The sequence below is a fragment of the Scardinius erythrophthalmus genome (genome assembly GCF_964197995.2).
Source record: "Scardinius erythrophthalmus genome assembly, chromosome: 7".
NCBI lineage: Eukaryota > Metazoa > Chordata > Actinopteri > Cypriniformes > Leuciscidae > Scardinius > Scardinius erythrophthalmus.
The window spans coordinates 1,631,962-1,643,967 of NC_138227.1; the positions used below are offsets into that span (position 1 = coordinate 1,631,962).

Sequence of the window (12,006 nt, forward strand, 5' to 3'; positions counted from 1 at the left end):
AACACACTAAAATACAATATTAAAATAAACTAAATCGTTTCCCGAGCGCCACTAATGATCCTGAACTGCACAGTCGCTGGCCTCTCGCTGTAGTTCAGCTGAGCGAGAGCGAGACGTGCTGAGTGAGAAGTGAAACATCCGGAGTGTGACGGACGGTGAGGTCACGTAAAGCGCTGAAGTTTTCAAATCCTCACTAAAGCTGACACACACACACACACAACGCTCATGACTCACACCTCTGCATCTGACTGATGGTCATGCTCAGCCTATGACCTTTGACCTGTGAGTGTATCAAACAGTTGCCTCTGTGTCTAGTCTATCAATGTCTTAAGGGGATAGTTCACTCACAAACAGGGCGACGGTATAAAAACGTTAGAGACTTTGCAGTATGTAAATATACACCGCACTACTAACACTTTAGAGTGATGAAATGAGACAATAAAGAGCATTAAGAGCAGTGAAAAACAACTCGATGTCGTGAATCCAGCTCTCTTTCACGTCTTATTGCGCTTTAATGTTCAGATAAGCACACACAGTCGAAGTGCCCACCGTGTGGAGTATTACTGTAAACACAGCTCATGTCTGGAGTGAGAGTAACCAGTGTGTGTATCAGTGTAATGGACCCGTGCATTCAGTCTTAAAGTGACAGCGGCCTAATATACATACTGTGGATCAAAGAGAAACTCTTGACTGAATAACTTTAGCAGCTTTAATAAGAACAAAAATATATTTAATTCATATAGTGAAGAATATGTAGTATTTTATGTTCACATTTGATTAAGCATCTTCTTCTGGGATTGGAATAGGGCTGGGCCGTATATCGAGTTTGTACGATATATTGATTTTATAAACGTTATAGGCAATACGGTTTATATCAATATACAGTAGGTCAATCAAAATGGCTGAAAAGCTAAATTCTATAGCTATATAGATATTATTTGCTATAAATATTAGCAAAATTTGAATTACATTTGAATTCTAAAGGCTGTACTTAAGAGATAAAAACTACTGTATTGTCTCTTATGCCCACAAGAGGACGCAAGCGAGCGCAATACGCACATATAAACCAAATCAAGCATTGTGTCTTTTACTGAAGTGAAATGACATTCACTTTTTAAAGTGCATTACCTTTTTAAATAATTGTTCTTACATAAAATATAATGTGGATACTTGGAAAATTACATATTGATCATCACAAACACCAGACGCTCAGCTTGATCTGAGACTTGACTTATGTTGACAGTGTTTCAGCTGATAAACACACACACACACACACTCAGCTCTGACCGATGTGCAGGTTTGGTCAAGTATGTGGTTGCACGTTTTTTTCCACCAACTCAGAGGGTTTTCGTCAACAGGAAGAACCTTTTCCCGCCCTTTTTCTGATTAGCAACGCAGCCGCACCGCGCTGTACTGGATAAGCTAACAGAAACAAACCACGACATCATCACGATTCGTGCGCCTCTCGACACAAATGCGCAATAATTCTGACTAAAATATAGCCTACATTTGTTGTTGGACATTAAATGTGCCATATTTCACATTTTAAACCTACAACTAAGTGTATTTTAACGGTAGCAGTTCATGTAACGTGACTAACAATCTCACACGAGTGAATCTGAGTTCCTCCATCTGCGCTTTATTAATTTGTATTAAAGTTTTGGATTGGTAAGATTTTAATGTTTTTAAAAGAAGTCTCTTCTGCTCACCATTCCTTTGATTAAAAATACAAAAGAAAACTGTAATAATGTGATTTTTGGCCATATTGTCCAGCTCTAGTCTGGACATTTATCCTCAGATGAACTATCCTTTTAACAGATGCCGTGTTTGTTTAAATATTAGACATGTTATATGAAGCAGAATGAAATATTACATTTTTATACAGTACAGGTCAAAATTTTGGAAACATTACGTTTTTTTTATATTTTTGAAAGAAGTCTCTAATGCTTATCAAGGCTGCGTTTCTTTGATCAAAAATACAGAAAAAAACAGTAATATTGTGAAATATTATTGCAACTTAAAATAATAGTTTTCTATTTGAATATACTTTAAAAAATAATTTATTCCTGTGATGCAAAGCTGAATTTTCAGCATCATTACTCCAGTCTATCACATGATCCTTCAGAAATCACTCTAATATGAGGATTTATTATGAGTGTTGGAAACAGTTCTGCTGCCTAATATATGAATAAAAGGTTAAAAAGAACTGGATTTATTCAAAATAAAAAATATTTTCTAATAATATTTACTATCACTTTTTATCAATTTAACACATCCTTGCTGAATAAAAGTATTGATTTATGTCAAAAAAAAAGAAAGAAAGAAAAATACTGCCCCCAAATTACTGACCAGTAGTGTATATTGTTGTTACAAAAGATTTCTATTTTTAAAACATTTGCTTCTTTTTTTTATTTGTTATTTTTTTTTTTTTTTACTTTTTATTCATCAACGTATCCTAAAAAAGTATCACAGGTTATGAAAAAATATTAAGCAGCAGAACTGTTTCCAGCTTTGATAATGAATCATCATATTAGAGTGATTAATATAGTAATGATCCTGAAAATTCAGCTTTGCATCACAGAAATAAATGATCATTTAAAGTATAATAAATTGAAAACCAATTCTTTTAAATTGTAATAATATATCACAATATTAAAAAAAAAAAATCTGTATTTTTGATCAAATAAATGCAGGCTTGATGAGCAGAAGAAACTTCTTTCAAAAACATTAAAAATAGTAATGTTTCCAAACTTTTGTCCTGTACTGTATATATATATATATATATATATATATATATATATATATATATATATATATATATATAATGTATGTATGTCTTAAGTGGACACATTAACTTAGCCCTAAAAACACATTAAATATATATTTTAAAAACACCTCTGTAAACACACACACACACACACACACACACACACACACACACACATGCAGTCCTCCTTCCTCACACAGCCGGTCTGAGAAGAAGAACACACACACACACATCGAGAGTCCAGAGGAACAGCAGAAAGTGAAGGCCATGAAACACCTCGATAAAACATTCCGCTCAGAACGACACGTTAGTCAGAAACAGGATGAAAAGAGCAAACAAGTGTCTAAGTTGTGGTTAAAGTCTCACTAACACATGCTTACAAAGTCACACACACACACACACACACGCCTGCTGTGAAGTGTTGGCCAGCTAATCATCATGCTGAGGAGAGACGTTCACAGCGCTAGCAAACACACACACTGCCAAAATACACCAGCTTTAACGTCTGGAGAACACATCATATCAATACACAGAAAAAGTTCAAAGATAGCAAATAATAGCAATAATAAATAACAGAAATGTTTATTCACTGTCGATAAAGTTGTTTTGGAACCGATACAAGAACTGCAACTTGATTATATCCTCATATAAACCAGTTTTAATGCCTGATAGTGACGTCTAGAGAACAAATCACATCAATATATGCGGAAAAAGTTCAAAGACAGCAAATAAAATGACACTTACACAATAATAAATACCATAAACTATCATTTGTAATTGGTTTTGGATACAAGAACTACAACTTCTGTTAATCAACAGATTTGGTTATTATTAATCAAAGTTATTCATCTGATTATATCCTAATATCAGTTAATGCTTGATATACCAATATACAGAGAAAAAAAACAGCAAATAAAATGACTGAAATGACACTTACACAATAATAAAAAACAGAACATGTTTATTAACTATCGATAATGGTTTTGTAACTGATACAAGAACTACAACTTCTGTTAATCAACAGATACGGTTATTATTAATCAAAGTTATTAATCTGATTATATCAGCTGATATATACATGTTTTATCACTCTCAGTCTCTCGTCGTGTTCTGCTTTACTAAAGGTGTGTGATAAAAGCTGAATTGCTCATAACTGTTTATAACCGACAAGGAACTGCAAGTGTTGAACATTCTCTGAGAAACAGAACAACATCAAGCGAGACTCAGTGTTCATAACAAACATCAAGCTGATTAACATTCCAGACACAGCACTGGACCTGCTAACCCCTCTACACACACACACACACACACACACACACACACACAGTTAAACGCCTCTGTGTGGGTGTGTGTGTCGCACAGATCTCCATTCTGTGTGTTAAAGGAACTGAATCCTCCGCATGAAGAACTTCACAGTTAGTATTAGTGCTGTATCTCTTTAAGAACTCTATTAGTTTCCCCACAACGACTGTGAAATCTTGTGGTTTCAGACCACATCACACACACACACACACACACACACACACTCATACCTGCTTGTGCTGTCTCAATCACACACGATCCAGTGTTTCCTTCAAACTCGACAAGTGCATCTAAACTCACTCACACATTATAAACACAGAAAAAGATAGATAGATAGATAGATAGATAGATAGATAGATAGATAGATAGATAGATAGATAGATAGATAGATAGATAGATAGATAGATAGATAGATAGATAGATAAAGTTAGTCCCGTGATATTAAATATAACGGATATTCACGGGTTTACTCCGAGACTGAGAGACTGGAGAATCACATGCTGAGATTTCCTCGAGTTTTGCTGATAAAATCATCTGTGTGTTTCAGTAAATTCAGTTTATTGACTGAACGCAAAACGCGCGCAGTGAACAAACTTGAGTAACGCTGATAAACTCAGTTAAACACAAACACACACACACACACACACACACACACACACACACACACTTACAGAATCTCTCTCGCAGAACTTGAGCCTGTTTTGTAGCTCTGGATATTGTTGTAGTTTTTCTCCGGACGGCTGTAAGTTACACTAGTCCGTGTGTGTTTCTCCACTGAAACAGAGAAAATCTGCAAGAAACTTCTTCCGTAGGCGGCGCGTCACATGAGCGCGTGTGAAACTCCGCAAGACCAAGACGCGACGCGACGCGACACTCGCGTCAAATACCGCTAACTGCGGTTGCTATGCGACACAACGGTCAAATTCTTCAGGGGCGCGCGGCACACAAACACCACTGAGCCGCATTCACACCTCACCTCGGTTTCGTCTTGTTTGGCACATTTGTATGATCGCTAGAACTCTAATAATTTAAACATATAACCTATAAGTGTTGTTATCTGGCATACGAAAGGAAACTTTCTTTTGGGTTTATTTATAAATATTATAATTTTCAAATCCTCTTCGAGTTCTTATGCTCGACACGTGATTGGTCCATCCTGATCAGCGCTGAGAAAAGTAACACATATGGTATGGTATAAGCGTTTCACGTAAATACATAAAATTAAACAATCAACAATATATAATATTTATTAACTCATTTATTTTTGTAAATTTCAGGATAATTAAACAGGACTTTCTGGGTTTTAAGCTTGTATTTCAGTGGTCTTTCAGTAAAGTATTTTGCAAGCATGCTTCACTGGTCATGCTCTTTAGAAGTGTTTAATTTGTGATCTGGCTGATATATGCTGTTGTTTATGGACCCTGCAGTTTTATTTTGTAGTTTTATAGTGTTGATTACAGCTGCATGTACAAGCTTTGGCCGGTAGGTGGCGCTACAGGTCTAGGAGTGAATATTAGACCGTGTTGGGATGGAATACTTGCATACTAGCATTCTGCAGCATATACTCCTTCTGTTCTGTTATAACATGCAGTATGCCATTTCAGACAATAGATATTGCCCTTATTACAATGCATGTTTGTTTATTCTCAGAAATAAGACTTTTTGTGTGCAAATGTGTCTGAAATGAGTCTGATTATATAATGTGTCAGTTGTAGGAAAAACACTTTATTTTCATCTGTTTGTTCATATGGATGCTGCTTCATAAAGACGTATTAAGTATGATTTTCATCATCATCATCATCAGTAGACTAGTGTAAGATAAGAGTGAGTCAGAGTCTAGCAGGCTCTAAAGTCTCGTGTGGGTGCGTTTAGCACGTTATCTGTATGATGGTGGTGCTAGGTGTGTGTGTGTGTGTGTGTGTGTGTGTGTAAGGGACTTTATAATCATTGAACTTAAAAAACAATAATAATTCCAAAAAGTGATTAATAATTTGCTCTTTTGAAGGCTGTAGTCTCAGAATAAGACTGATGAACTCTGTCAGTGTGACACTTTGGGCCTGAGGAGGGAAAATATGATTTCTACCAGAAAAACTCGAGAGGCAAGAGAATGTATGAATATGATTTATTTAACAGTTTGTATGCTAAATGAAATGTTAAAGTTCTTTGGCGTAGTCCCCGTCCGTAATCCAAATCTAGAGGGTTTTAGTTACTTGCAGTTCCTGCCTGAAGATGAAGATGAAGATGAAGACTCCCGATGGATGGACAGGAGGACGGGGGTGAACCCCAGCGTCAGTTTCTGCGAACATAGTAATGGGTGTGAACCGGTCTTAAACACTCCATATGTCGAGTGTTGGCCAGATCTGTGGTTAATGAATGACATGATTAATGAATGATGTTATAATGAGTCTTCCCGGTAGAGCTTGCGCTAGAGCTCCCATTTCTTCACAGTTTAGCTGTAACTGTTTCAAATGACCCAACAGACTTGTGTGTGTCACATGACTCTTTCTTGTGGTTTTACTGTACTGTCCACGTGGTGTTACAACAGCTCTCTAAAACAACAGGAAGTGATACACACACACACACACACACACACACACACACACAAAGGGACACTAAAGCTGACGAAACACACGTTTACAAAAGGAATAATAAACGGTCCATGAGCGCTCTCTAGCCCGCTGGTCCATTAGCTGTCCAGTAGTGTTTGATCTGGGTTGGAGATTAATTTTTTTGTGGTTTCTGCAGATCTATGCAAACTTGTTTTACAGATGCTAGAAACTTGACTTTCAAATGAAATATTGGTATCAAAGAGGTTAGGTTCCTAACCGACGACGAAGACTTGACAGAACATCCATCAAATATTAGACAGTATTCGGTTTTTTTATATATATATATATATTTGTGTATTATATTTTTGTTATATTTATGTAGTGTACGCGCTGTCACGTTCAGCTCTTGCGTTCAGCCTCCTCGTGTTCAGCCGACTCGGGTAAAGGCCTGTGACTCTACCTGTGCGACTCCACCGAGCGAGGACACCTGCAAGGCACTTCATTATCTTCTTCTCCCTTTCCTTTCACAGATTTTTCTTTTGAGCTTTCAGCACATTCCTGTTGTCTCTCAACAACGCTCTATCACACAACGAAGGCAGCGCAATACTGCTAATCTGCATCCCATTCATCTTTCCTTTTTTTTGTGGGTCTATGAATTGTCAGTCAGCAGTCAATAAAACTGACTTCATTCCAGCCTTTGCAACTTAATCTACTCTTAGTATCCTGGGCTTGACTGATTCGTCCAGAAGACTCAACAACTCCTTCTGCTCTCTCTAACACTTTCTCCTTCTCTCTCTCCCCTCACAGTCTGGGAGCGGTGGGGGTTCAGGGCTTCTCATTTCTAACAATTGGAAATACTCAACTCACTCTTACAACTCGTTTGAATATCATGCTATTACACTTACAACTCCCATTAAGATCCATATTGTAGTCATGTATCGCCCCCCAGGTCAGCTGGGAAGGAGAGGAGGAACTGGCTCCTCCACTCACACACATCACCAACTCATCCCTCCATACTGGCATTTTCCCTACAGCATTCAAGCATCCTCCAGGAATGGAAGAGAGTGAAGGGGCGTCGTCTATCTTTTTTTTTACAGTCTATGGTCCATTTTATATGCCAGGCGGGAAACACAGCGTATTGAAGTCGAGTCAAGTCTGTGGAGGCGGGGAAACAACGATCTCAGATATTTAGAATTGCCTATTTCAACCACTAGCTGTCAGTCTTACACACTGCACCTTTAAAGAGAGTGAAAGAGAGTGTTTGTTTGTGTGTGTGAGAGAATGATGTTTTTCTTTTAATAATATAATTTACTTTTTATTTTGTGGTTTAAACCACAAATAAATGTTAATATTATAGTGTTTTGTTCAATGTTAATGCATGTTTATATTAAAGTTTATTTCAGGCACGTGCAGAGGGGGGGGGGGGGGGCGTTGGGTGCTTGAGCACCTGCCCCTTTGCCCCTTGGTGCCCAAAGTGCCCTTTTGTCAAGGCAAAATTTCCTCTACTTTTTTTGTAATTAAAGGCCCTTTTGTGGATGCCTGCCCAACCTAACTATTAGTAAAATTAATTAATAATAATTTAGCCGTAAATAAAATGACCCACATGATGACCTTTCACCTGACTAACTCATTCCTCACGCTGCACGCACATTTCTTTTTAATTTCGCGTGGCTATGCGCACTACCAGAGGATATCATCAAATCTGCGGCTGCTGGTAAGTGGCGTTTCATTCTCAGCGAAGTGATTTTGATGTTCGTTTACTTATTATAATTATTTTACTAGGACGACGTGAAGAGAGCATGCAGAGATGTTGTTTAAATTGCTGTGTGGAACGTTAAGCTATAGAAGTAGCCTAACTGTTTTCCTGAATGCCATCAAGATTGAAACCGAGACTGATTTCATAGCTGGTCAATAAACAAATAGTTAAAATTAAGTCACTTACATTTTAGACGCAATGACTATTTTTGTTCTGTTTCAGCAACGAAAATAGTTCCAAACAAAGATCACAGCAACACTTGTTGCATTACTGTATGATTCAGCATTTTGAACGAATCGGTTGAGTCAAAGATTCAATTACCCATTCATAAACTGCCTCATTCTGAATAAATCAGCCGTTTGAACGAATCGTTTGAATGAATGACTCAATGACTCGCTCATTAAGACGGTCGCCTGCCGCCTCCTACTGGCGGTTTAGTTTCATAAAGTATCATTATTTTCAACATTCCTTATTTGTATATTCAAAAATATTTAAAATAATCTAATTTAATACAGTTATACTTTTTCAATGTTAATTATTTAATTTGATTGGTAACAGCCTAGTGTCTTATTATTTTAATACAATATATTGATCAAATTTGAGAATTTGAAATGAAAGATGGAGCATACATTTAATAAAATTAGGGGAAAAATGCCCTTTATAAAAGGTACAAAAAATTAGTGTTTTCAAACAGTGATGTAATGAAACATTGACAATTTAAGCTTGAAGGGAGTAAAGCCTCTGTTTAGGCTATTAAGGAAATGTAATTTTGCCAAAAGAAGAACTTTTATTTTAAATAAATGTTCGTTTTAAATCAGCCTACTTCAGTGTGATGTTACCATATTATCATGCTTAACACTGAGAATTTGAATAATTGTAATGTGATGATCAGATGCAGATATTTAAATCAAAGAATATGGGCGGTTTTGCGGATGGATTATTTATTTTTAACAGTGGATTCGGGTGACTCAAAGTGCACCAGATTAATGAATTTATCTTTAAAATGTACAAAATTTTCTTGCATGCCCCCCCGGACCCCCCTAGAGATACCAAGCTCCACCCACATAAATAATGTGGGAAACACATTAGGCTATATGATGATCTACAAAAAAAATACTAATTTAATTATCTTATTATTAAAATACATCCGCCTCATTTTGAGGCTGGAAAACTCCTGTTACTGTATTTTGATCACAGCCCTATTTAAAGCCTTGTTCCATGTGCCCCCTTTTATACTTTGAGCACCTGCCCCTCCAGAGGTCTCTGCACGGCCCTGGTTTATTTGTTAATTTTATAATAAAAATCCGGTAACACTTTAGATTACAGCCCGGAAAGTACTGTGTAATTAAGACGAATTTACAGTGTAACTTTTTGCAATTATAGTGTAGTGTACCTATAAAGTACTTACATGTAAATATAAGGGAACAATAAGTAGCCTAATGTTTTGGGAATAAAGGGGTAACAACCAGGAGAATTAACACATTATTTATATTGTAAGTATATTAGAACTAAGGGAAACTTATTCTACTATTATGATACAACAATCTTACACTGGGAGCAATTTAGCGAGAACCTTCACTGCGTACCTTTTTGTAATAATAGTGTATCAATACATACTGTATAGTCTTTAAAAAATTACAGGGTACATGTATGTGCATTTACACGGTAATATATTTATTTTTGATAGCAAAATTGCAGATGTTTTAGTTTATGATTATGTTGCCCCCTCGGATAATTACAACGCCAACCTTTTCTTTTCTGTAGATTTATTCGCCCGGTTGTTTTTCTTTTTTGTTTTCTGCGAAATAATTTGGGGCTGAAAGTTTTTACATGAACAACAACATGCGTTAACTGCGCTTCTTCTCTCCCTTTTACTCACTAGTCTTTTCTTCTCACAGCACACCCAACAGAATACATATTTTCTGAGGCTATATTTATCCCCTTTACATTATATTAGTGCAAATTATCTACAATAAACAAAGACATGAAACAAATTAAATAATTATTTAAGGTCATAACACCCTCCCCCACCCAAAAAAAATTAAATGTGTCAAAACACATTATTACTATTGCTGGGTAAATATTTAAAATGTAAGTTTCAATAACAGTGTAATGTACAGCTTAACAAATCAATAAAAATCTTTTACTTCCATACAACTGTGACAATAAGAATCATCTACACTTTTAGATTTGATGCATGTTGAGTCTTGTCTTAGGCTCGCTGGTGGACCCGCCAGAACATGTAATGACAAGTGGACACAACCACATACACCTCCACAATGTATAACTTTCACTTCAGTAATGCATTAATCTCTTAGTGCCTTTCAAATATACCTTGAGCTGATCAAACTATAAGTCTGCTGTATAGCATTATTACGACTTACAGTACCCTTAACTGTTTATAAGTCACTTAACAAAAATATTACTTTGAACGTTACTATTTCAACTCTCACTAGTCTTACTTAGTATGAAGGATACAGAGTCAGGTGATCGATGCTCAGCTGGGGCTGTACACAGCAGGTTACCACGTCAGTATTAAATTATACTGCCATTAAATTATAGTTTCTTACTACTATGCAATTAGATAAAATGTTCATTCATCACATCACTTTACCTCTGTCTTTATCCCCTTTTATCCACTTCTCTTCTTTTTGCCACTGTATCTATCGCAGACTATATTGCTACTTTATAATGTGTCATGTAAATTCGGCCATCCGTTACAATCAGGAACTTTCACCGTGTCTAGACCTGGCTCGAGCTGGCAGGCCCGTTTCTACAGGGGTGCCTGAGTGTGTTAGCGCCCTCAAACAAAAGCAATGCGGCGAGAGGCGACGCTACACAACAAATTATCAACAACTGATCGCGCGCGCTCTGTTTCTGAGGGTTTTTTGTTGTTGTTGTTGCTTTATTTGGTAGTAGTTCAAATTAATGGTTTTAAAATAGTATTATTAAAAAAAAATCACTCGTTCACTCATTTTGGCGCCCCATGGATGAGTGGTGCCCCTAGCATTTGCCTATTCCACGGGCTGGCCCTGTGTGGTTGAACTGAATACGCATACGGTCTCCAGTATTTTGGTACCCAAATGTTGACAGTATGGCTCAGATTTGTAAACCGTAGTTGCTTTGGTTTTTCAATCCGTACCCGTTTCGCCCCGTGGCTCAAAAGGGACACAACAAAAATAGGGAGAAAGCCAAAATAGAATGCAAAATGTATTAACAAAATAGAACTATACAGGAAACTACGTTTAAGGTAACAGTGAACAAATTCATAATCCGTGCACGCTTTCACAATCATTGTCTTGTAAATTGTTCTTTCGCAATAATTGTTTGTAATATTCAGTAAATGAAGTTATCCGTGACAGATAACCAAGTAAGGCTCCTGACGAATCTGTTGATTAACGGAACTGATGAGCGACCTTTGTTTATAATATTAACAGTTGCCATTGTCACACAAAAAACAGTCCCTCGGACCCGGAGTTTCCTCGTGCAGCGCCCCGACAGACCACCCCGAGTACCGCGCCATCCACACCATCGCCCTCGCCTCCCCGGACAGACAGCTCGGCCACAGTTGACGACGGGAACATAGGAAGGAGAGGATCAAGTTATTGTGCAGAGGAACACGGAGATGTACC

The 12,006-nt window shown here is 37.0% G+C and overlaps 1 protein-coding gene across 1 annotated transcript in view; it reads right to left on the reverse strand.

Moving 5' to 3' along the window:
* The window catches only part of arap1 (ArfGAP with RhoGAP domain, ankyrin repeat and PH domain 1), a 90,637-nt gene extending 85,769 nt beyond the window's left edge, over positions 1-4,868 (reverse strand). The window contains exon 1 of the mRNA XM_081370545.1: positions 4,741-4,868. The gene's annotated coding sequence lies outside the window, so the exon portion shown is untranslated. The remainder of the gene's footprint in view (positions 1-4,740) is intronic.
* Positions 4,869-12,006: the final 7,138 nt, after the last annotated feature.